The following is a 24,257-nucleotide window of genomic DNA, read 5'->3' as shown; positions in this document are numbered from 1 at the left end:
TTCCTTGGAATTGTTGCTTAATATGCTTAGAGAACAAGATAAGGCCATAGGGGCCACATCTGTTGAAAAAGTAGCAAATGGTTCCCAATCTGATCCAGGGACTCCCCCAGGAAAAGATTCAGGAAAGAAAGTTCCTAGCCTGCCCATTACTAGACAGTCTAGCATAGTTGGTAATGATGAAGAGCCACACCATACAAATAGTGTTGTCTCACATCATAGCAAAAGCATTTATTCTCACCACAGTGGTAGTGATGTTTCTGTTAGCCAAGCTGTTAGGGTGGCTTCTGTAAGGGACAGGTCTCCTTCTGTTCATTCTTCTGTGTCTAAGAATGTCCCTCCCACCAACCCTGATGACAGAATGTTAGAAAGGGAACTCAACAAGTTGAGAGTGGAACAAACCAGACTGAAGCTTAAAAAGCAACAGCTGGATTTGGATAGACAGTCTTTTGAACTAGAGAAAGAAAGACAGAAGTTGGGTTTAGATACCCATGGTGGCAGCAGCAGTATTCCCCATAGTCATCCTGTGGGAGAAAGTAGCCTCTTTCTAGCCTTGTTACCCCCACTTTTGGCCTGTTTGTGAGTGTATGTCAGGATGTTTGTCACTGTTTTCACTGTCTCACTGGGATCCTGATGGCTGGGCCCCAGTGCTCATAGTGAAAACACTATGTTTTCAGTATGTTTGTTATATGTCCCTGGGACCCTGCTGGTCAGGACCCCAGTGCTCATAAGGTTGTGGCCTATATGTATGTGTCACTGGGACCCTGTCACACAGGGCCCCAGTGCTCATAGGTGTGCATGTATGTGTTCCCTGTGTGGTGCCTAACTGTCTCACTGAGGCTCTGCTAACCAGAACCTCAGTGGTTATGCTCTCTCATTACTTTTAAATTGTCACTAACAGGCTAGTGACCAATTTTACCAATTTACATTGGCTTACTGGAACACCCTTATAATTCCCTAGTATATGGTACTGAGGTACCCAGGGTATTGGGGTTCCAGGAGATCCCTATGGGCTGCAGCATTTCTTTTGCCACCCATAGGGAGCTCTGACAATTCTTACACAGGCCTGCCACTGCAGCCTGAGTGAAATAACGTCCACGTTATTTCACAGCCATTTTTCACTGCACTTAAGTAACTTATAAGTCACCTACATGTCTAACCTTTACCTGGTAAAGGTTAGGTGCAAAGTTACTTAGTGTGAGGGCACCCTGGCACTAGCCAAGGTGCCCCCACATTGTTCAGAGCCAATTCCCTGAACTTTGTGAGTGCGGGGACACCATTACACGCGTGCACTACATATAGGTCACTACCTATATGTAGCTTCACAATGGTAACTCCGAATATGGCCATATAACATGTCTATGATCATGGAATTGCCCCCTCTATGCCACCCTGGCATTGTTGGTACAATTCCATGATCCCAGTGGTCTGTAGCACAGACCCTGGTACTGCCAAACTGCCCTTCCTGGGGTTTCACTGCAGCTGCTGCTGCTGCCAACCCCTCAGACAGGCATCTGCCCTCCTGGGGTCCAGCCAGGCCTGGCCCAGGATGGCAGAACAAAGAACTTCCTCTGAGAGAGGGTGTGACACCCTCTCCCTTTGGAAAATGGTGTGAAGGCAGGGGAGGAGTAGCCTCCCCCAGCCTCTGGAAATGCTTTCTTGGGCACATATGTGCCCAATTCTGCATAAGCCAGTCTACACCGGTTCAGGGACCCCTTAGCCCCTGCTCTGGCGCGAAACTGGACAAAGGAAAGGGGAGTGACCACTCCCCTGACCTGCACCTCCCCTGGGAGGTGTCCAGAGCTCCTCCAGTGTGCTCCAGACCTCTGCCATCTTGGAAACAGAGGTGCTGCTGGCACACTGGACTGCTCTGAGTGGCCAGTGCCACCAGGTGACGTCAGAGACTCCTTGTGATAGGCTCCTTCAGGTGTTAGTAGCCTATCCTCTCTCCTAGGTAGCCAAACCCTCTTTTCTGGCTATTTAGGGTCTCTGTCTCTGGGGAAACTGCAGATAACGAATGCATGAGCTCAGCCGAGTTCCTCTGCATCTCTCTCTTCACCTTCTGATAAGGAAACGACTGCTGACCGCGCTGGAAGCCTGCAAACCTGCAACATAGTAGCAAAGACGACTACTGCAACTCTGTAACGCTGATCCTGCCGCCTTCTCGACTGTTTTCCTGCTTGTGCATGCTGTGGGGGTAGCCTGCCTCCTCTCTGCACCAGAAGCTCCGAAGAAATCTCCCGTGGGTCGACGGAATCTTCCCCCTGCAACCGCAGGCACCAAAAAGCTGCATTACCGGTCCCATGGGTCTCCTCTCAGCACGACGAGCGAGGTCCCTCGAATCCAGCGACTCTGTCCAAGTGACCCACACAGTCCAGTGACTCTTCAGTTCAAGTTTGGTGGAGGTAAGTCCTTGCCTCAGCTCGCTGGGCTGCATTGCTGGGAACCGTGACTTTGCAGCTACTCCGGCCCCTGTGCACTTCCGGCGGAAATCCTTTGTGCACAGCCAATCCTGGGTCCACGGCACTCCAACCTGCATTGCACGACTTTCTAAGTTGGTCTCCGGCGACGTGGGACTCCTTTGTGCAACTTCGGCGAGCACCGTTTCACGCATCTTCGTAGTGCCTGTTTCTGGCACTTCTCCGGGTGCTACCTGCTTCAGTGAGGGCTCTTTGTCTTGCTCGACGTCTCCTCTCTCTTTAGGTCTAATTTGCGACCTCCTGATCCCTCCTGGGCCCCAGCAGCGTCCAAAAATGCCAAACGCACGATTTGCAACTAGCAAGGCTTGTTGGCGTCCTTTCGGCGGGAAACACTTCTGCACGACTCTCCAAGGCGAGTGAGATCCGTCCACCAAAGGGGAAGTCTCTAGCCCTTTTCGTTCCTGCAGAAACCTCAGCTTCTCCTGTCCAGTCGAAGCTTCTTTGCACCCGCAGCTGGCATTTCCTGGGCATCTGCCCATCTCCGACTCTCTTGTGACTTTTGGACTTGGTCCCCTTGTTCCACAGGTACCCTAGATTGGAAATCCACAGTTGTTGCATTGCTGGTTTGTGTCTTTCCTGCATTATTCCTCTAACACGACTTCTTTGTCCTTAGGGGAACTTTAGTGCACTTTGCACTCACTTTTCAGGGTCTTGGGGAGGGTTATTTTTCTAACTCTCACTATTTTCTAATAGTCCCAGCGACCCTCTACAAGGTCACATAGGTTTGGGGTCCATTCGTGGTTCACATTCCACTTTTGGAGTATATGGTTTGTGTTGCCCCTATCCATATGTTTCCCCATTGCATCCTATTGTAACTATACATTGTTTGCACTGTTTTCTAAGACTATACTGCATATTTTTGCTATTGTGTATATATATCTTGTGTATATTTCCTATCCTCTCACTGAGGGTACACTCTAAGATACTTTGGCATATTGTCATAAAAATAAAGTACCTTTATTTTTAGTATAACTGTGTATTGTGTTTGCTTATGATATTGTGCATATGACACTAGGTGGTACTGTAGTAGCTTCACACGTCTCCTAGTTCAGTCTAAGCTGCTCTGCTAAGCTACCATTATCTATCAGCCTAAGCTGCTAGACACCCTATACACTAATAAGGGATAACTGGGCCTGGTGCAAGGTGCAAGTACCCCTTGGTACTCACTACAAGCCAGTCCAGCCTCCTACATCCTGCAAAAGAGCATGATTCCAGGAATCTGCACAAGATAGTTCCCCCTTATAAGGAGGGAGATGACATTAACAAGTGGTTTGCTGCACTTGAGAGGGCCTGTGTTGTACAGGATGTCCCTCAAAGGCAGTGGGCTGCTATCCTATGGCTATCATTTAGTGGAAAAGGTAGGGACAGGCTCCTTACTGTGAAAGAAAGTGATGCCAATAATTGTACAGTTCTTAAGAATGCACTCCTGGATGGTTATGGCTTAACCACTGAACAATACAGGATAAAGTTCAGAGAGACCAAAAAGGAGTCTTCACAAGACTGGGTTGATTTCATTGACCATTCAGTGAAGGCCTTGGAGGGGTGGTTACATGGCAGTAAAGTTAATGATTATGACAACCTGTATAACTTGATCCTGAGAGAGCATATTCTTAATAATTGTGTGTCTGATTTGTTGCACCAGTACTTGGTGGACTCTGATCTGACCTCTCCCCAAGAATTAGGAAAGAAGGCAGACAAATGGGTCAGAACAAGGGTGAACAGAAAAGTTCATACAGGGGGTGACAAAGAGAACAATAAGAAGAAAGATGGTGAAAAATCTCAAGATAAGCATGGGGATAAGGGTAAAACCAAAGATCCCACTTCAAATCTTAAACACTCTTCAGGGGGTGGGGATAAAACAAATTATTCCTCTTCTTCTCAACCTACACAATTTAAAAAGCCTTTGTGCTTTGTGTGTAAAAACAGAGGCCATTGGCCAGGGGATAAGTCCTGTCCAGGTAAACCCCCTGAGCCTACCACCACTAATACATCAAGCTCTAGTGCCCCTAGCAGTAGTGGTACTAGTGGTGGGACTGCTGGCAACAGTCAAGTTAAGGGTGTAGTTGGGTTCACTTATGGGTCCATAGTAGAAACTGGGGTAGTCAGTCCCAAGACAGTTTCTGTCACACCTAGAGGCATTGGCCTTGCCACACTGGCTGCTTGTCCCCTTACAGTGGATAAGTACAGGCAGACAGTTTCAATAAATGGTGTTGAGGCCTTGGCCTACAGGGACACAGGTGCCAGTATCACTTTGGTGACTGAAAACCTAGTGCATCCTGATCAACACATCATTGGACAACAGTATAAGATTATTGATGTCCATAACTCCACTAAGTTTCTTCCCTTAGCTATAATTCAGTTTAGTTGGGGTGGAGTTACTGGCCCTAAGCAGGTGGTAGTATCACCTAGCTTACCTGTAGACTGTCTCTTAGGTAATGACCTAGAGGCCTCAGGTTGGGCTGATGTAGAGTTTTATGCCCATGCAGCCATGCTGGGCATCCCAGAGGAATTGTTCCCTCTCATTTCTACTGAAATGAAAAAGCAAAGGAGAGAAGGCCTGAAAACTCAGGATCCCTCTCCATCAACAGGTAAAAAGGGTATCACAGTATCCCCTAACCACCCTACCATTCAGGATACCATTCCTGCGGTAGGAGAAACCTCTCCTGGGGTGGCACCTGTTCCAAGGGAATCGTCAGTTGGCAAAACTGTACTCCCTGAGGTGGAAGTACCTCTTTGTGGGATAACTAACATTGGTGAGAAAAAGAGCACCATTTTAGTTAACATGGAGCATCCCTCCAAACCTCCCAGAGAAACTTTAGTGCAGAAACCCTGCACTACCTCACAACACTTAGGTCAGCATCCCTGCCCTAGTGTGGAGCTCATAGGACAGCATCCCTGCCCTGCTCCAACTCAAGAGAAACAGCATCCCTGTTCTCTCTTCCAGCCATATGCACAAAGTTTTTGCCCAGCTATGGCTTTTCTGAGACAGCATCCCTGTCTGGCATTTTCAACTCTACAAATAGGTTCAGTGGACAATTCCCACTGCTCTAAACTAAAACTTACTGATAGAAACTCTGAAAATACATCTTCACATTGTTGCTTAGCTAAAAAACTTCAAACAGGGTGGTTTACATCCCCAAAGGGAAGTAACCATATAGTGGATGATAAAGGGAGTAACCAGTCTATTGCAGAGCTACTCTCTACTTATCACCACTTAGACAATAAAGTCTCAACTGGCCAAGGTTAGCCTTATTGTCCTTCGTTTGGGGGGGGGGGGGGTTGTGTGAGAAAGTAGCCTCTTTCTAGCCTTGTTACCCCCACTTTTGGCCTGTTTGTGAGTGTATGTCAGGGTGTTTTCACTGTCTCATTTGGATCCTGCTAGCCAGGGCCCAGTGCTCATAGTGAAAACCCTATGTTTTCAGTGTGTTTGTTATGTGTCACTGGGACCCTGCTAGTCAGGACCCCAGTGCTCACAAGGTTGTGGCCTATATGTATGTGTTCCCTGTGTGGTGCCTAACTGTCTCACTGAGGCTCTGCTAACCAGAACCTCAGTGGTTATGCTCTCTCATTTCTTTCAAATTGTCACTAACAGGCTAGTGACCAATTTTACCAATTTACATTGGCATACTGGAACACCCTTATAATTCCCTAGTAAGAGGTACCCAGGGTATTGGGGTTCCAGGAGATCCCTATGGGCTGCAGCATTTCCTTTGCCACCCATAGGGAGCTCTGACAATTCTTACACAGGCCTGCCACTGCAGCCTGAGTGAAATAACGTCCACGTTATTTCACAGCCATTTTATACTGCACTTAAGTAACTTATAAGTCACCTATATGTCTAACCTTTACCTGGTAAAGGTTAGGTGCAAAGTTACTTAGTGTGAGGGCACCCTGGCACTAGCCAAGGTGCCCCCACATTGTTCAGGGACAATTCCCTGAACTTTGTGAGTGCGGGGACACCATTACACGCGTGCACTACATATAGGTCACTACCTATATGTAGCTTCACAATGGTAACTCCGAATATGGCCATGTAACATGTCTAAGATCATGGAATTTCCCCCTCTATGCCATCCTGGCATTGTTGGCACAATTCCATGATCCCAGTGGTCTGTAGCACAGACCCTGGTACTGCCAAACTGCCTTTTCTGGGGTTTTACTACAGCTGCTGCTGCTGCCAACCCCTCAGACAGGTTTCTGCCCCCCTGGGGTCAAGCCAGGCTTGTCCCAGGATGGCAGAACAAAGGACTTCCTCTGAGAGAGGGTGTTACACCCTCTCCCTTTGGAAAATGGTGTGAAGGCAGGGGAGGGGTAGCCTCCCCCAGCCTCTGGAAATGCTTTCTTGGGCACAGATGTGCCCAATTCTGCATAAGCCAGTCTACACCGGTTCAGGGGACCCCTTAGCCCTGCTCTGGCGCAAAACTGGACAAAGGAAAGGGGAGTGACCACTCCCCTGACCTGCACCTCCCCTGGGAGGTGTCCAGAGCTCCTCCAGTGTGCTCCAGACCTCTGCCATCTTGGAAACAGAGGTGCTGCCAGCACACTGGACTGCTCTGAGTGGCCAGTGCCACCAGGTGACGTCAGAGACTCCTTCTGATAGGCTCCTTCAGGTGTTAGTAGCCTATCCTCTTTAAAAGGTAGCCAAACCCTCTTTTCTGGCTATTTAGGGTCTCTGTCTCTGGGGAAACTTTAGATAACGAATGCAAGAGCTCATCAGAGTTCCTCTGCATCTCTCTCTTCACCTTCTGCCAAGGAATCGACTGCTGACCGCGCTGGAAGCCTGCAAAACTGCAACATAGTAGCCAAGACGACTACTGCAACTCTGTAACGCCGATCCTGCCGCCTTCTCGACTGTTTTCCTGGTGGTGCATGCTGTGGGGGTAGTCTGCCTCCTCTCTGCACTAGAAGCTCTGAAGAAATCTCCTGTGGGTCGACGGAATCTTCCCCCTGCTACCGCAGGCACCAAAAAGCTGCATTACCGGTCCCTTGGGTCTCCTCTCACCACGACGAGCGAGGTCCCTTGAATCCAGCAACTCTGTCCAAGTGACTCCCACAGTCCAGTGACTCTTCAGTCCAAGTTTGGTGGAGGTAAGTCCTTGCCTCCCCACGCCAGACTGCATTGTTGGAAACCGCGTCTTTTGCAACTACTCCGGCTTCCGTGCACTTCCGGCAGAAATCCTTTGTGCACAGCCAAGCCTGGGTCCACGGCACTCTAACCTGCATTGCACGACTTTCTAAGTTGGTCTCCGGCGACGTGGGATTCCTTTGTGCAACTTCGGCGAGCACCGTTTCACGCATCCTTGTAGTGCCTGTTTCTGGCACTTCTCCGGGTGCTACCTGCTGCTGAGAGGGCTCCTTGTCTTGCTCGACGTTCCCTCTCTCTCCTGGTCCAATTTGCGACCTTCTGGGCCGCAGCAGCGTCCAAAAACGCTAACCGCACGATTTGCAGCTAGCAAGGCTTGTTGGCGTTCTTTCGGCGGGAAAACACGTCTGCACGACTCTCCACGGCGAGTGGGATCCGTTCACCAAAGGGGAAGTCTCTAGCCTTTTTCGTTCCTGCAGAAACCTCAGCTTCTTCTGTCCAGTAGAAGCTTCTTTGCACCCACAGCTGGCATTTCCTGGGCATCTGCCCATCTCCGACTTGCTTGTGACTTTTGGACTTGGTCCCCTTGTTCCACAGGTACCCTAGATTGGAAATCCATCGTTGTTGCATTGCTGGTTTGTGTCTTTCCTGCATTATTCCCCTATCACGACTTCTTTGTCCTTTGGGGAACTTGAGTGCACTTTGCACTCACTTTTCAGGGTCTTGGGGAGGGCTATTTTTCTAACCCTTACTATTTTCTAATAGTCCCAGCGACCCTCTACAAGGTCACATAGGTTTGGGGTCCATTCGTGGTTCACATTCCACTTTTGGAGTATATGGTTTGTGTTGCCCCTATCCCTATGTGTCCCCATTGCATCCTATTGTAACTATACATTGTTTGCACTGTTTTCTAAGACTATACTGCATATTTTTGGTATTGTGTACATATAACTTGTGTATAATTGCTATCCTCATACTGAGGGTACTCACTGAGATACTTTGGCATATTGTCATAAAAATAAAGTACCTTTATTTTTAGTATAACTGTGTATTGTGTTTTCTTATGATATTGTGCAAGTGACACTTGTGGTACTGTAGTAGCTTCACACGTCTCCTAGTTCAGCCAAAGCTGCTCTGCTAAGCTACCATTATCTATCAGCCTAAGCTGCTAGACACCCTATACACTAATAAGGGATAACTGGGCCTGGTGCAAGGTGAAAGTACCCCTTGGTACTCACTACAAGCCAGTCCAGCCTCCTACAGTTACCCCCATCTTCTGCCTGTCGTCAGTATGTTTGACTGTGTCTACTGGGATCCTGCTAACCAGGACCGCAGTAGGTTTGCTCTCTCCTCTAATTTGTACCTTTTTCTTCCCACAATTGGCATACTGCTCCACCCATGAAAGTCCCTAGTATATGGTACCTAGGTACCCAGGGCATTGGGGCTCCAGGGGATCCCTATAGGCTGCAGCAGTTATTCTGCCACCCCTTGGGGGGTTCATGCAAAGGGTTCTGCAGGCCTGCCATTGCAGCCTGAGTAAAACAGGTGCATGCACCAGTTTTCACTACAGGTCACTACACCACGTCATTATAAGTCACCCCTATATAGGCCCTCACAGCACAGAGGGCAGGGTGCAGGTACCTGTGTGTGAGGGCACCCCTGCACTAGCAGAGGTGCCCCCACAAACTCCAGATTCATTTTCCTGGACTTTGTGAATGCTGGGACACAAATTAAATGGACATAGGTCACTGCCTATGTCCAGCTGCATAATGGTAACTCCGAACCTGGGCATGTCTGGTATCAAACACGTCAGAATCATACCCCAATACTGTATTGGGCTCCTTAGAGGACCTCAAGCATTGTTACCACCAGTCTTACAGGGTTTTCCGGGCAGCCCAGGTGCTGCCACCCCTCAGACAGGTTTCTGCCCTCCTGCTGCTTGATCTGATCAAGCCCCGGAAGGCAGAACAAAAGATTAGCTTTGGGAGAGGGAGGTAACAGCCTCTCCCTTTGGAAATAGGTGTGACTGGCTTGGGAGGGGTTGCCTCCCCAAGCCACTGGTTTGCCTTGAAAGGCACATTTGGTGTCCTCCGTGCATAAATATGTCAACACTGGTTCAGGGATCCCCAGTCCCTGCTCTGGCGCGAAACTTCACAATGGAAAGGGGAGTGACCACTCCGCTGTCCATCATCACACCCCAGGGGTGGTGTCCAGAGCTCTTCCAGAGGGTCCCTGGGTTCTGCCATCTTATTTCCATGGTTGGCAGGGAACTCTGGGAGCATCTGAGTGGCCAGGCCAGGCAGGTGATGTCAGAGCCCCCTCCTGATAGGTGCTTGCCTTTTTAGGTGACCAATCTCTCTTTCAGGGCTATTTAGGGTCTCTCTCTTGGGTGGGTCCTCAGATTCGGCTTGCAAGATTCCAGCAGGAATCCTCTGCAACCTCTGCTTTGACTTCTGGCCACTGGAACCACGAATGGACCCTCCATTAACTGACAAATGCTGCAACAATGAAGAGGACTCTTCTGCAACTTTGTTTCTATGTCTTCTGCCAGCTTTGCAACATTTCCCCGGCTGTGCATCTTCAGAAGACTGCAACTCTTCAGCCTGCACAAGAAGAAAAAGGAATCTCTTCCCTGCAACCTCAGGCACCTACAACAAGTGATGACTGGCTGTGTGGATCCCCTCTCCGGTTGAGCTGCCTGGATCCTGCATCACGGGTGGTAGTCCAGAGTAGTCCTCTTGGTCCCCTCAGCCAGCTATCCAACTTTGGTGGAGGTAAACCTTTGCCTTCCCACGCAAGACAGTACCCCCTTGCATCTCGTCTCTTGCCGCTGCCAAGGCTTATTTGCATCTCCTCCAAGGGATCCTCAGGTGACCTGTGGCTCCAGCCCCCAGCACTCCATCCTGCCAAGCAGAGCATCCTGCGTGGTTCTCCTGTGGCGAGGGATCCTCCTTTGTAGTGCTGCATGGGCTTCTTTTGCAACTCCTGGGTCTCCATCCTGTGGGACTCCTATGAGTGCTGCCTCTGCTCCTGTGGACTCTCTGTGATGCTGAGGGTCCTCTGTGACTTCCCCTCCTGGGTTGAGTCCTCCTGGGCCTTGCTGGTCCCTGGCAGCACCTCTTTTCCACTAAAAGTGAGTTTGCCTGTGCCAAGGCTTGTTGGTGGAATTCCTGCACTGACACCCATCTGCAATCTTCCTTCCAGCATGGGGCTTTGTAGGAGGCTGGACTGGCTTGTAGTGAGTACCAAGGGGTACTTGCACCTTGCACCAGGCCCAGTTATCCCTTATTAGTGTATAGGGTGTCTAGCAGCTTAGGCTGATAGATAATGGTTGCTTAGCAAAGCAGCTCAGGCTGAACTAGGAGACGTGTGAAGCTACTACAGTACCACTTAGTGTCATATACACAATATCATAAGAAAACACAATACACAGTTATACTAAAAATAAAGGTACTTTATTTTTATGACAATATGCCAAAGTATCTTAGAGTGTACCCTCAGTAAGAGGATAGGAAATATACACAAGATATATATACACAATAGCAAAAATATGCAGTATAGTCTTAGAAAACAGTGCAAACAATGTATAATTACAATAGGATGCAATGGGGAAACATAGGGATAGGGGCAACACAAACCATATACTCCAAAAGTGGAATGTGAACCACGAATGGACCCCAAACCTATGTGACCTTGTAGAGGGTCGCTGGGACTATTAGAAAATAGTGAGAGTTAGAAAAATAACCCTCCCCAAGACCCTGAAAAGTGAGTGCAAAGTGCACCAAAGTTCCCCTAAGGACAAAATAGTCGTGTTAGAGGGAGAATGCAAGGAAAACACAAATCAACAATGCAACAACGATGGATTCCTGACTGAGGGTACCTGTGGAACAAGGGGACCAAGTCCAAAAGTCACAAGCAACTCGGAGATGGGCAGATGCCCAAGAAATGCCAGCGGTTGGTGCAAAGAAGCTCTTACTAGGCTGAAGAACTGTGAATACTGCAGGAACGACAAGGGCTAGAGACTTCCCCTTTGGAGGATGGATCCCCCACGCCTTGGAGAGTCGTGCAGAAGTGTTTTCCCGCCGGATGGACGCCAACAAGCCTTGCTACACGCAAATCGTGCGTTTGGCGTTTTTGGACGCTGCTGGGGCCCAGGAGGGACCAGGAGGTCGCAAATTGGACCTGAAGAGAGAGGGGACGTCGAGCAAGACAAAGAGCCCTCACTGAAGCAGGTAGAACCCGGAGAAGTGCCAGAAACAGGCACTACGAGGATGCGTGAAACGGTGCTCGCCGAAGTTGCACAAAGGAGTCCCACGTCGCCGGAGACCAACTTAGAAAGTCGTGCAATGCAGGTTAGAGTGCCGTGGACCCAGGCTTGGCTGTGCACGAAGGATTTCGGCCGGAAGTGCACAGGGGCCGGAGTAGCTTGCAAAGTCGCGGTTCTCAGCAATGCAGCCCAGCGAGGTGAGGCAAGGACTTACCTCCACCAAACTTGGGCTGAAGAGTCACTGGACTGTGGGGGTCACTTGGACGGTGTCGCTGGATTCGAGGGACCTCGCTCGTCGTGCTGAGAGGAGACCCAAGGGACCGGAGATGCAGCTTTTTGGTGCCTGCGGTTGCAGGGGGAAGATTCCGTCGACCCACGGGAGATTTCTTCGGAGCTTCTGGTGCAGAGAGGAGGCAGACTACCCCCACAGCATGCACAAGCAGGAAAACAGTCGAGAAGGCGGCAGGATCAGCGTTACAGAGTTGCAGTAGTCGTCTTTGCTACTATGTTGCAGGTTTGCAGGCTTCCAGCGCGGTCAGCGGTCGATTCCTTATCAGAAGGTGAAGAGGGAGATGCAGAGGAACTCGGCTGAGCTCATGCATTCGTTATCTAAAGTTTCCCCAGAGACAGAGACCCTAAATAGCCAGAAAAGAGGGTTTGGCTACCTAGGAGAGAGGAAAGGCTACTAACACCTGAAGGAGCCTATCACAAGGAGTCTCTGACGTCACCTGGTGGCACTGGCCACTCAGAGCAGTCCAGTGTGCCAGCAGCACCTCTGTTTCCAAGATGGCAGAGGTCTGGAGCACACTGGAGGAGCTCTGGACACCTCCCAGGGGAGGTGCAGGTCAGGGGAGTGGTCACTCCCCTTTCCTTTGTCCAGTTTCGCGCCAGAGCAGGGGCTAAGGGGTCCCTGAACCGGTGTAGACTGGCTTATGCAGAATTGGGCACCTCTGTGCCCAACAAAGCATTTCCAGAGGCTGGGGGAGGCTACTCCTCCCCTGCCTTCACACCATTTTCCAAAGGGAGAGGGTGTCACACCCTCTCTCAGAGGAAGTTCTTTGTTCTGCCATCCTGGGCCAGGCCTGGCTGGACCCCAGGAGGGCAGATGCCTGTCTGAGGGGTTGGCAGCAGCAGCAGCTGCAGAGAAACCCCAGGAAGGGCAGTCTGGCAGTACCAGGGTCTGTGCTACAGACCACTGGGATTATGGAATTGTACCAACAATGCCAGGATGGCATAGAGGGGGCAATTCCATGATCATAGACATGTTACATGGCCATATTCGGAGTTACCATGGTGAAGCTACATATAGGTAGTGACCTATATGTAGTGCACGCGTGTAATGGTGTCCCCGTACTCACAAAGTTCAGTGAATTGGCTCTGAACAATGTGGGGGCACCTTGGCTAGTGCCAGGGTGCCCTCACACTAAGTAACTTTGCACCTAACCTTTACCAGGTAAAGGTTAGACATATAGGTGACTTATAAGTTACTTAAGTGCAGTGTAAAATGGCTGTGAAATAACGTGGACGTTATTTCACTCAGGCTGCAGTGGCAGGCCTGTGTAAGAATTGTCAGAGCTCCCTATGGGTGGCAAAAGAAATGCTGCAGCCCATAGGGATCTCCTGGAACCCCAATACCCTGGGTACCTCAGTACCATATACTAGGGGATTATAAGGGTGTTCCAGTAAGCCAATGTAAATTGGTAAAAATGGTCACTAGCCTGTCAGTGACAATTTGGAAAGAAATGAGAGAGCATAACCACTGAGGTTCTGATTAGCAGAGCCTCAGTGAGACAGTTAGTCACTACACAGGTAACACATACAGGCACACTTATGAGCACTGGGGCCCTGGGTTACCAGGGTCCCAGTGACACATACAACTAAAACAACATATATACAGTGAAAAATGGGGGTAACATGCCAGGCAAGATGGTACTTTCCTACACAACCCCCCCCCAAACGAAGGACAATAAGACTAGCCATTACCTGATGAGTCTTCATTGTCTAAGTGGAAATATCTGGAGAGTCCATCTGCATTGGAGTGGCTACTCCCAGGTCTATGTTCCACTGTATAGTCCATTCCCTGTAGGGATATGGACCACCTCAACAATTTAGGATTTTCACCTTTCATTTGTTTTAGCCAAAGTAGAGGTTTGTGGTCTGTCTGAACAATGAAGTGAGTGCCAAACAGGTATGGCCTCAACTTCTTCAGAGCCCAGACCACAGCAAAGGCCTCCCTCTCAATGGCAGACCAACGCTTTTCTCTAGGGGTCAACCTTCTACTAATAAAAGCAACAGGTTGATCCTGGCCCTCAGAATTAAGTTGTGATAGGACTGCCCCTACTCCTAATTCAGATGCATCAGTTTGGACATAGAATTTTTTAGAGTAACAAGGGCTTTTCAGGACAGGTGCAGAGCACATGGCCTGCTTCAGCTCCTCAAAAGCTTTCTGACAGTTTGCTGTCCATAATACCTTTTTAGGCATTTTCTTGGATGTGAGGTCATTAAGAGGGGCTGCAATGGAGCCATAGTTCTTAATGAACCTCCTGTAATACCCAGTGAGGCCTAGGAAGGCTCTCACCTGAGTCTGAGTGGTAGGGGGAATCCAATCAATAATAGTTTGGATTTTCCCCTGAAGTGGTGCAATCTGTTCCCCACCAACAAGGTGTCCCAGATAAACCACCTTACCCTGCCCTATCTGGCACTTTGAAGCCTTGATAGTGAGGCCTGCCTTTTGCAGGGCCTCCAAAACTTTCCATCTTTAGAATTGGGTTTTGGTACCAGTACCACAGGAGAAGCCCATGGACTGTCAGAGTGCTCAACCACTCCTAGTTCCAACATCTTCTGAACTTCTTGCTTTATGCAGTCCCTGACATGGTCAGGCTGCCTATAGATCTTACTTTTGACAGGTAAACTGTCTCCAGTATCTATAGTGTGCTCACACCAAGAAGTGGTGCCTGGCACAATGGAGAAGAGTTCTGAAAATTGTCCTAGGAGATTTATGCAATTATCTTTCTGCTCAGCAGTAAGACAATCAGCCAAAACTACCCCTTCCACAAGAGCATCTTGTTCTGTGGAAGAGAAGAGATCAGGTAGAGGATCACTGTCTTCTTCCTGTCCCTCATCTGTTGCCATGAGCAGGGTGAGATCAGCCCTGTCATAGTAGGGTTTCAGGCGGTTGACATGGAGCACCCTAAGGGGACTCCTGGCAGTGCCTAAGTCAACCAAGTAGGTGACTTCACCCTTCTTTTCAACAATTGTGTGTGGACCACTCCATTTATCTTGGAGTGCTCTTGGGGCCACAGGCTCCAAGACCCACACTTTCTGCCCTGGTTGGTACTGAACCAAAACAGCCTTCTGATCATGCCATTGCTTCTGGAGCTCTTGGCTGGCCTGAAGGTTTTTACTGGCCTTTTTCATGTACTCAGCCATCCTTGATCTGAGGCCAAGTACATAGTCCACAATATCCTGCTTAGGAGCTTTTAAAGGTTGTTCCCAACCCTCCTTTACAAGTGTGAGTGGACCCCTAACAGGGTGTCCAAAAAGAAGTTCAAAGGGGCTGAAGCCCACTCCTTTCTGGGGTACCTCCCTGTAGGCAAAAAGGAGGCATGGTAGAAGGATATCCCATCTCCTGCGGAGTTTTTCAGGGAGTCCCATAATCATGCCTTTGAGAGTTTTATTAAATCTCTCCACCAGTCCATTTGTTTGTGGATGATAGGGTGTTGTGAACTTGTAAGTTACACCACACTCCTTCCACATGGCCTTTAAGTATGCAGACATGAAATTGCTTCCTCTGTCTGATACTACTTCCTTTGGGAAGCCCACCCTGGAAAATATTCCCAGGAGGGCCTTTGCCACTGCAGGAGCTGTAGTGGTCCTTAAAGGAATTGCTTCAGGATACCTTGTGGCATGGTCCACTACCACTAAGATAAACCTATTGCCTGAAGCAGTAGGAGGGTCAAGGGGGCCAACTATGTCAACCCCTACCCTTTCAAAGGGAACCCCAACCACAGGCAGTGGGATAAGGGGTGCCTTTGGAGTGCCACCTGTCTTGCCACTGGCTTGACAGGTTTCACAGGACTTACAAAATTCTTTTGTGTCCTCAGACATCCTAGGCCAATGAAACAGTGGTACCAATCTGTCCCAAGTTTTCATTTGACCCAGGTGCCCAGCTAAGGGAATGTCATGTGCCAGTGTTAGGAGGAACTTTCTGTACTCCTGAGGAATCACTAATCTCCTGGCAGCTCCAGGTTTAGGATCCCTATGCTCAGTGTACAAGAGGTTGTCCTCCCAGTAAACTCTGTGTGAGTCACTGACATCCCCATTAGCCTGTTTGACAGCTTGCTGTCTGAGACCCTCTAATGTGGGACAGGTTTGCTGTGCCACACTCAGCTCCTCTCTGGCAGGCCCCCCTTCACCCAAAAGCTCAGCAGTGTCTGCTTCCAGCTCCTCTGGTGTAGGTTCTGCACAGGGAGGGAATTCTTCTTCCTCAGAATTAGAATCCACTGTAGAGGGAGGGATAGTAGGAAGTGGTTTGCTTCTACTAGCCCTAGCTTTAGGGAGCACTTGGTCCATTGTTCCAGGATCCAAGCTTCCCTGTCCTTTTTGCTTTTTGGCCTGAGCCCTTGTCAAAGCAAAAATATGCCCTGGGATGCCCAGCATTGCTGCATGGGCCTCCAACTCCACATCTGACCAAGCTGATGTCTCCAAATCGTTCCCTAATAGACAGTCTACAGGTAAATCTGAAGCTACCACAACTTTCTTTGGACCAGATACCCCCCCCCAGTTGAGATTTACAACAGCCATGGGGTGGCTTTGTGTTATGTTGTGAGCATCGGTTACTTGGTTCTGGTGTCCAAGTATGTGTTGTTCAGGGTGCACCAGTTTCTCAATCACCATTGTGACACTGGCACCTGTGTCCCTGTAGGCCTGGACCTCAACACCATTTATTAGGGTTAGTTGCTTGTACTTCTCCAAGTTATGGGGGCAAGCAACCAAAGTGGCTAAGTCAATAGCCCCTTCAGAGACTAAAGTAGCCTCTGTGGTCTCCCTAATCAGACCAACCCCAACTAAATTACCAAAAGTGAGCCCAGCTACTCCCTTGGATTGGCTATTAGTAGGTTTGCTCCCACCACCACTGCTATTAGTAGGGACACTAGGTGTAGCAGTAGGGGTTGTAGTGGTAGGAGCTGTGGTGCCTTTCTTTGGACAACTGGGATCTGTTGTCCAATGGCCTTTTATCTTACATAAATAGCACCATGGTTTCTTTTCCTTGTTCTGATTAGAGGAGGGTTTGGGCCCACCACCCCCACCAGAGTGTTTTTGTGGGCCTGATGAAGACTCATTTTTAGATTTGTCCCCACCCTTGTCAGAAGACTTACCATCCTTCTTTTTGTTGCCATCTTTGTCACCCCCTGTATGAACTTTTCTGTTCACTCTTGTTCTGACCCATTTGTCTGCCTTCTTTCCCAATTCTTGGGGAGAGGTCAGATCAGAGTCCACCAAGTACTGGTGCAACAAATCAGACACACAATTATTAAGAATATGCTCTCTCAGGATTAAGTTATACAGGCTGTCATAACCAGTAACTTTACTGCCATGTAACCACCCCTCCAAGGCCTTCACTGCCTGGTCAATGAAATCAACCCAGTCTTGTGAAGACTCCTTTTTGGTATCTCTGAACTTGATCCTGTACTGTTCAGTGGTTAAGCCATAACCATCCAGGAGTGCATTCTTAAGAACTTGGAAATTGTTAGCATCATTTTCTTTTACAGTAAGGAGCCTATCCCTACCTTTTCCAGTAAATGATAGCCATAGGATAGCAGCCCACTGCCTTTGAGGGACATCCTGTACAGCACAGGCCCTCTCAAGTGCAGCAAACCACTTGTTAATGTCATCCCCCTCCTTGTAAGGGGGAACTATCTTATGCAGATTCCTGGAATCATGCTCTTTTGCAGGATGACTATGGGGAATACTGCTGCTGCCACCATGGGTATCTAAACCCATTTTCTGTCTTTCCCTCTCTATTTCTAAAGACTGTCTATCCAAATCCAGCTGTTGCTTCTTGAGCTTCAGTCTGGTTTGCTCCACTCTCAATCTATTGAGCTCCCTTTCCAACAATCTGTCATCAGGGTGGGTGGGAGGGACATTTCTAGATACAGAGGTATGATGGGAATGAACAGAAGGAGACCTGTCCCTTACAGAGGGCACCCTAACAGCTTGGCTACCAGTATAATGTGAGAGCACATCATCAGTATGATGTGATTCAACCTCTGTACCAACTATGCTAGACTGTCTAGTAATGGGCAGGCTGAGAAGTTTCTTTCCTGCACCTTTTCCTGGGGGAGTCCCTGGATCAGATTGAGAACCATTAGCTACTTTTTCTACAGATTGGGCACTTATGGCCTTATCCTGTACTCTAAGCATATTAATTAACAGTTCTAAAGAAGGATTCTTCCCTACACTCAAACCTCTCTCTATGCAGAGACTCCTTGCTCCTTTCCAGCTAAGGTGATCATATGCAAGTTTGGACAGTTCCACTTTTTGGCCTGTGCCAGACATTTTTTTAGAGAGAGTTAAAGTGATAGACAAAGAGAAAAAAGTTTTCAGAACTTTTTGGAAAGACAGAAAAAAACTTTTTAAACTTTTAAGAACTTTTTGAAAGTTTAGAAGTACTTTTCAGCACTTAGAAAAGAGTGAAAAGAGGAAATGCAAAACTTTTTGGCTATGTGTATATACACTGACCTTGTTTTGTATATTTTTCTCTTATGAAAAGTACAATGACAAGAGTGGTAAGTAGTCTCAAAGCACTTATCCCACCACTGCACAACCAATGTAGGAGGCTGGACTGGCTTGTAGTGAGTACCAAGGGGTACTTGCACCTTGCACCAGGCCCAGTTATCCCTTATTAGTGTATAGGGTGTCTAGCAGCTTAGGCTGATAGATAATGGTAGCTTAGCAAAGCAGCTCAGGCTGAACTAGGAGACGTGTGAAGCTACTACAGTACCACTTAGTGTCATATACACAATATCATAAGAAAACACAATACACAGTTATACTAAAAATAAAGGTACTTTATTTTTATGACAATATGCCAAAGTATCTTAGAGTGTACCCTCAGTAAGAGGATAGGAAATATACACAAGATATATATACACAATAGCAAAAATATGCAGTATAGTCTTAGAAAACAGTGCAAACAATGTATAATTACAATAGGATGCAATGGGGAAACATAGGGATAGGGGCAACACAAACCATATACTCCAAAAGTGGAATGTGAACCACGAATGGACCCCAAACCTATGTGACCTTGTAGAGGGTCGCTGGGACTATTAGAAAATAGTGAGAGTTAGAAAAATAACCCTCCCCAAGACCCTGAAAAGTGAGTGCAAAGTGCACCAAAGTTCCCCTAAGGACAAAATAGTCGTGTTAGAGGGAGAATGCAAGGAAAACACAAATCAACAATGCAACAACGATGGATTCCTGACTGAGGGTACCTGTGGAACAAGGGGACCAAGTCCAAAAGTCACAAGCAACTCGGAGATGGGCAGATGCCCAAGAAATGCCAGCGGTTGGTGCAAAGAAGCTCTTACTAGGCTGAAGAACTGTGAATACTGCAGGAACGACAAGGGCTAGAGACTTCCCCTTTGGAGGATGGATCCCCCACGCCTTGGAGAGTCGTGCAGAAGTGTTTTCCCGCCGGATGGACGCCAACAAGCCTTGCTACACGCAAATCGTGCGTTTGGCGTTTTTGGACGCTGCTGGGGCCCAGGAGGGACCAGGAGGTCGCAAATTGGACCTGAAGAGAGAGGGGACGTCGAGCAAGACAAAGAGCCCTCACTGAAGCAGGTAGCACCCGGAGAAGTGCCAGAAACAGGCACTACGAGGATGCGTGAAACGGTGCTCGCCGAAGTTGCACAAAGGAGTCCCACGTCGCCGGAGACCAACTTAGAAAGTCGTGCAATGCAGGTTAGAGTGCCGTGGACCCAGGCTTGGCTGTGCACGAAGGATTTCCGCCGGAAGTGCACAGGGGCCGGAGTAGCTTGCAAAGTCGCGGTTCCCAGCAATGCAGCCCAGCGAGGTGAGGCAAGGACTTACCTCCACCAAACTTGGGCTGAAGAGTCACTGGACTGTGGGGGTCACTTGGACGGTGTCGCTGGATTCGAGGGACCTCGCTCGTCGTGCTGAGAGGAGACCCAAGGGACCGGAGATGCAGCTTTTTGGTGCCTGCGGTTGCAGGGGGAAGATTCCGTCGACCCACGGGAGATTTCTTCGGAGCTTCTGGTGCAGAGAGGAGGCAGACTACCCCCACAGCATGCACAAGCAGGAAAACAGTCGAGAAGGCGGCAGGATCAGCGTTACAGAGTTGCAGTAGTCGTCTTTGCTACTATGTTGCAGGTTTGCAGGCTTCCAGCGCGGTCAGCGGTCGATTCCTTATCAGAAGGTGAAGAGGGAGATGCAGAGGAACTCGGCTGAGCTCATGCATTCGTTATCTAAAGTTTCCCCAGAGACAGAGACCCTAAATAGCCAGAAAAGAGGGTTTGGCTACCTAGGAGAGAGGAAAGGCTACTAACACCTGAAGGAGCCTATCACAAGGAGTCTCTGACGTCACCTGGTGGCACTGGCCACTCAGAGCAGTCCAGTGTGCCAGCAGCACCTCTGTTTCCAAGATGGCAGAGGTCTGGAGCACACTGGAGGAGCTCTGGACACCTCCCAGGGGAGGTGCAGGTCAGGGGAGTGGTCACTCCCCTTTCCTTTGTCCAGTTTCGCGCCAGAGCAGGGGCTAAGGGGTCCCTGAACCGGTGTAGACTGGCTTATGCAGAATTGGGCACCTCTGTGCCCAACAAAGCATTTCCAGAGGCTGGGGGAGGCTACTCCTCCCCTGCCTTCACACCATTTTCCAAAGGGAGAGGGTGTCACACCCTCTCTCAGAGGAAGTTCTTTGTTCTGCCATCCTGGGCCAGGCCTGGCTGGACCCCAGGAGGGCAGATGCCTGTCTGAGGGGTTGGCAGCAGCAGCAGCTGCAGAGAAACCCCAGGAAGGGCAGTCTGGCAGTACCAGGGTCTGTGCTACAGACCACTGGGATTATGGAATTGTACCAACAATGCCAGGATGGCATAGAGGGGGCAATTCCATGATCATAGACATGTTACATGGCCATATTCGGAGTTACCATGGTGAAGCTACATATAGGTAGTGACCTATATGTAGTGCACGCGTGTAATGGTGTCCCCGTACTCACAAAGTTCAGTGAATTGGCTCTGAACAATGTGGGGGCACCTTGGCTAGTGCCAGGGTGCCCTCACACTAAGTAACTTTGCACCTAACCTTTACCAGGTAAAGGTTAGACATATAGGTGACTTATAAGTTACTTAAGTGCAGTGTAAAATGGCTGTGAAATAACGTGGACGTTATTTCACTCAGGCTGCAGTGGCAGGCCTGTGTAAGAATTGTCAGAGCTCCCTATGGGTGGCAAAAGAAATGCTGCAGCCCATAGGGATCTCCTGGAACCCCAATACCCTGGGTACCTCAGTACCATATACTAGGGGATTATAAGGGTGTTCCAGTAAGCCAATGTAAATTGGTAAAAATGGTCACTAGCCTGTCAGTGACAATTTGGAAAGAAATGAGAGAGCATAACCACTGAGGTTCTGATTAGCAGAGCCTCAGTGAGACAGTTAGTCACTACACAGGTAACACATACAGGCACACTTATGAGCACTGGGGCCCTGGGTTACCAGGGTCCCAGTGACACATACAACTAAAACAACATATATACAGTGAAAAATGGGGGTAACATGCCAGGCAAGATGGTACTTTCCTACAGGCTTCATCTGCATCCATCAGGAACTCTTCTCCGACTTCAGGGCTGCAGTGCTGACCTGTTCTTCCTCACCGTCGACCAACTCCTGCATCCACAGCTGGGTGGGTAGTGGCTCCTACTCCTCCTGGACTCCACTGTGACTCTTGGACTTGGTCCCTTCTCTTCACAGGCCTTCTTTCTTCAGGAATCCACCGCTGGTTTTATTGCAGTCTTGTCCTGGTGTCTTCTTTTTCTTATTTTCCTCCTTTTGGGTAGTTTGGGGAAAATCCAGTGTTTTACTCCTGCATTCCTGGTCACCGCTGGGTACTGTGTTACTTACCTCTGTGGCTTTCTAGTACTCCCAGCTCCCTTCTACACATTCTACTTACTTAGGTGGGGATACCTTATTCGCATTCCATTTTTTTAGTATATGGTTTGTGCTCCTCCTAGGATCACTATTGGTTATTGCTATTTACACTGTTTTCTAACCTTTTCTATGCCTGATCTGATTACTAGTGTATATATTTAGTGTATTACTTACCTCCTAAGGGTGGGTTACCTGTCTAGTATTTTGTGGTGATTTGTTCCAAAAATAAAGTAAACACAAGAAGCAGAGGCAAAAAAGACAGGAGACCACTCCAAGGATGCCAGGTCTAACAATCCTCTTTAATGGTAAAGTTGGATTTTAAATAGGAGTGGGTAGATTTTTTAATTACTCATGTAAAGCAGAATGACTCATTAATTCCACTGTTGCATTGATCAAATTCAATCAGCACTGTAATGGTTACTTCTGTAAGAGCACCTAGAGGGAAACATTGTACTGCAGTTCAGTGCATAATCCTTGTTGTCCTTTTATAAGTAAACATGTATGGCACCGAGGGGTAAATGTAAACTTCGCACTTGTATAGCGCACTGATCACCCGTTAGGGACTCAAGGAGCTGTACGCATATTGCAGTGGAACCCCTCATGGCTTTTCCTTGTGAGGCACCCACTCCTGGGCAACCCCCAGGGTAAAGCCAGGCATCCAAGCACTGTCAGGGCCGTTGGGGAGATTAAGCAAGCTATTGCCCAGAGTTACAGAGTGGGACCCATTAATTGGATTAGGCACTGAGGCGAGAATTATCTGGTCCAACAGAATTGAGCCCAAGACTCGCTGAAGCAGGAATTGAACGCTGGTCCCAGACCAGATCTCTGCATCAGGGTCTGCCGCTCTAACCATTGTGCCACACTTCTCCACCAGGGGTATCCATTGGAGTGGATAGCTCTTCGTGCCCTTACATACTTATGTATGGGCACTACATACTGTAGGAAGCTGGCCTTGTGTGTGGTGGGTACCTATGGTACTTACACCTTATACCAGGTCCAGTTATCCTTTATTAGTGTAGGGTAGGCAGTGTCTAGAAGCCAGGCTCTCTAGAGGTAGCTGTGGATGAGCAGCCAAGGCTTATCTAGGAGACATGCAAAGCTCGTGCAATACCACTGCAGTCACACAGCACTCACATACATGAAAGAAAACACTCAGGCGGTCATTCTAACCTTGGCGGACGGTGGAGGCCGTCCGCCAAGGTACCGCCGTCAGAACACCGCACCGCGGTCGAAAGACCGCGGCGGTGATTCTGAGATTTGCCCTGGGCTGGCGGGCGGCCGCCAAAAGACCGCCCGCCAGCCCAGGGCAAATCAACCTTCCCACTAGGATGCCGGCTCAGAATTGAGCCGGCGGAGTGGGAAGGTGCGACGGGTGCAGTTGCACCCGTCGCGTATTTCAGTGTCTGCTAGGCAGACACTGAAATACTTTTGGGGCCCTCTTACGGGGGCCCCTGCCGTGCCCATGCCATTGGCATGGGCACGGCAGGGGCCCCCAGGGGCCCCGCAGCACCCCCTACCGCCATCCTGTTCATGGCGGGAGAACCGCCATGAACAGGATGGCGGTAGGGGGTGTCAGAATCCCCATGGCGGTGGAGCGTGCTCCGCCGCCATGGAGGACTCTGACGGGCAGCGGAAAGTCGGCGGTACACCGCCGACTTTCCGCTTCTGACCGCGGCTGAACCGCCGTGGTCAGAATGCCCAGCGGTGCACCGCCAGCCTGTTGGCGGTGCAACCGCAGTCAGTCGCCCTGGCGGTTTTTACCGCCAGGGTTAGAATGACCACCTCAGTGTTACAAAAATAAAGGTATCTTTATTTTGGTGACACAAATACCAAAAATACCCTAGAGGCTATACTCCCTTAGGAGGTAAGTAATACACAAATTATATACACTAGTTTGCAGAAATAGGCATAAGAACAGTTAGGAAACAGTGCAATTAGTGAAAATCACAACAGGAAGAAATATGCCTAGGGGGAGCACAAAGCATATACTGAAAAAATGGAATTCAAAAGTCGGTCCCCCACCTAGGAAAGTGTAGTGTGTAGAGGAGAGCTGAGAGTACTAAGAAAGCCTAAAGTTAAGTACCACAACCCACCCCAGCGGCCAGGAAAGCAGGAGTAAATCACAGTAAGTTTCCTAGAACACACACAGAGAAGAAAAGAAGAATCATGCAAAACCCAGAAGAGACTGCTAGACACCAACAGAGGTATCCTGGACAAGAGGACCTGTGGAGAGAGGGGACCAAGTCTAAGAAGCACAGAAG

Source organism: Pleurodeles waltl, chromosome 3_2 (genome assembly GCF_031143425.1).
Source record: "Pleurodeles waltl isolate 20211129_DDA chromosome 3_2, aPleWal1.hap1.20221129, whole genome shotgun sequence".
NCBI lineage: Eukaryota > Metazoa > Chordata > Amphibia > Caudata > Salamandridae > Pleurodeles > Pleurodeles waltl.
This window is presented reverse-complemented; position numbering follows the sequence as displayed.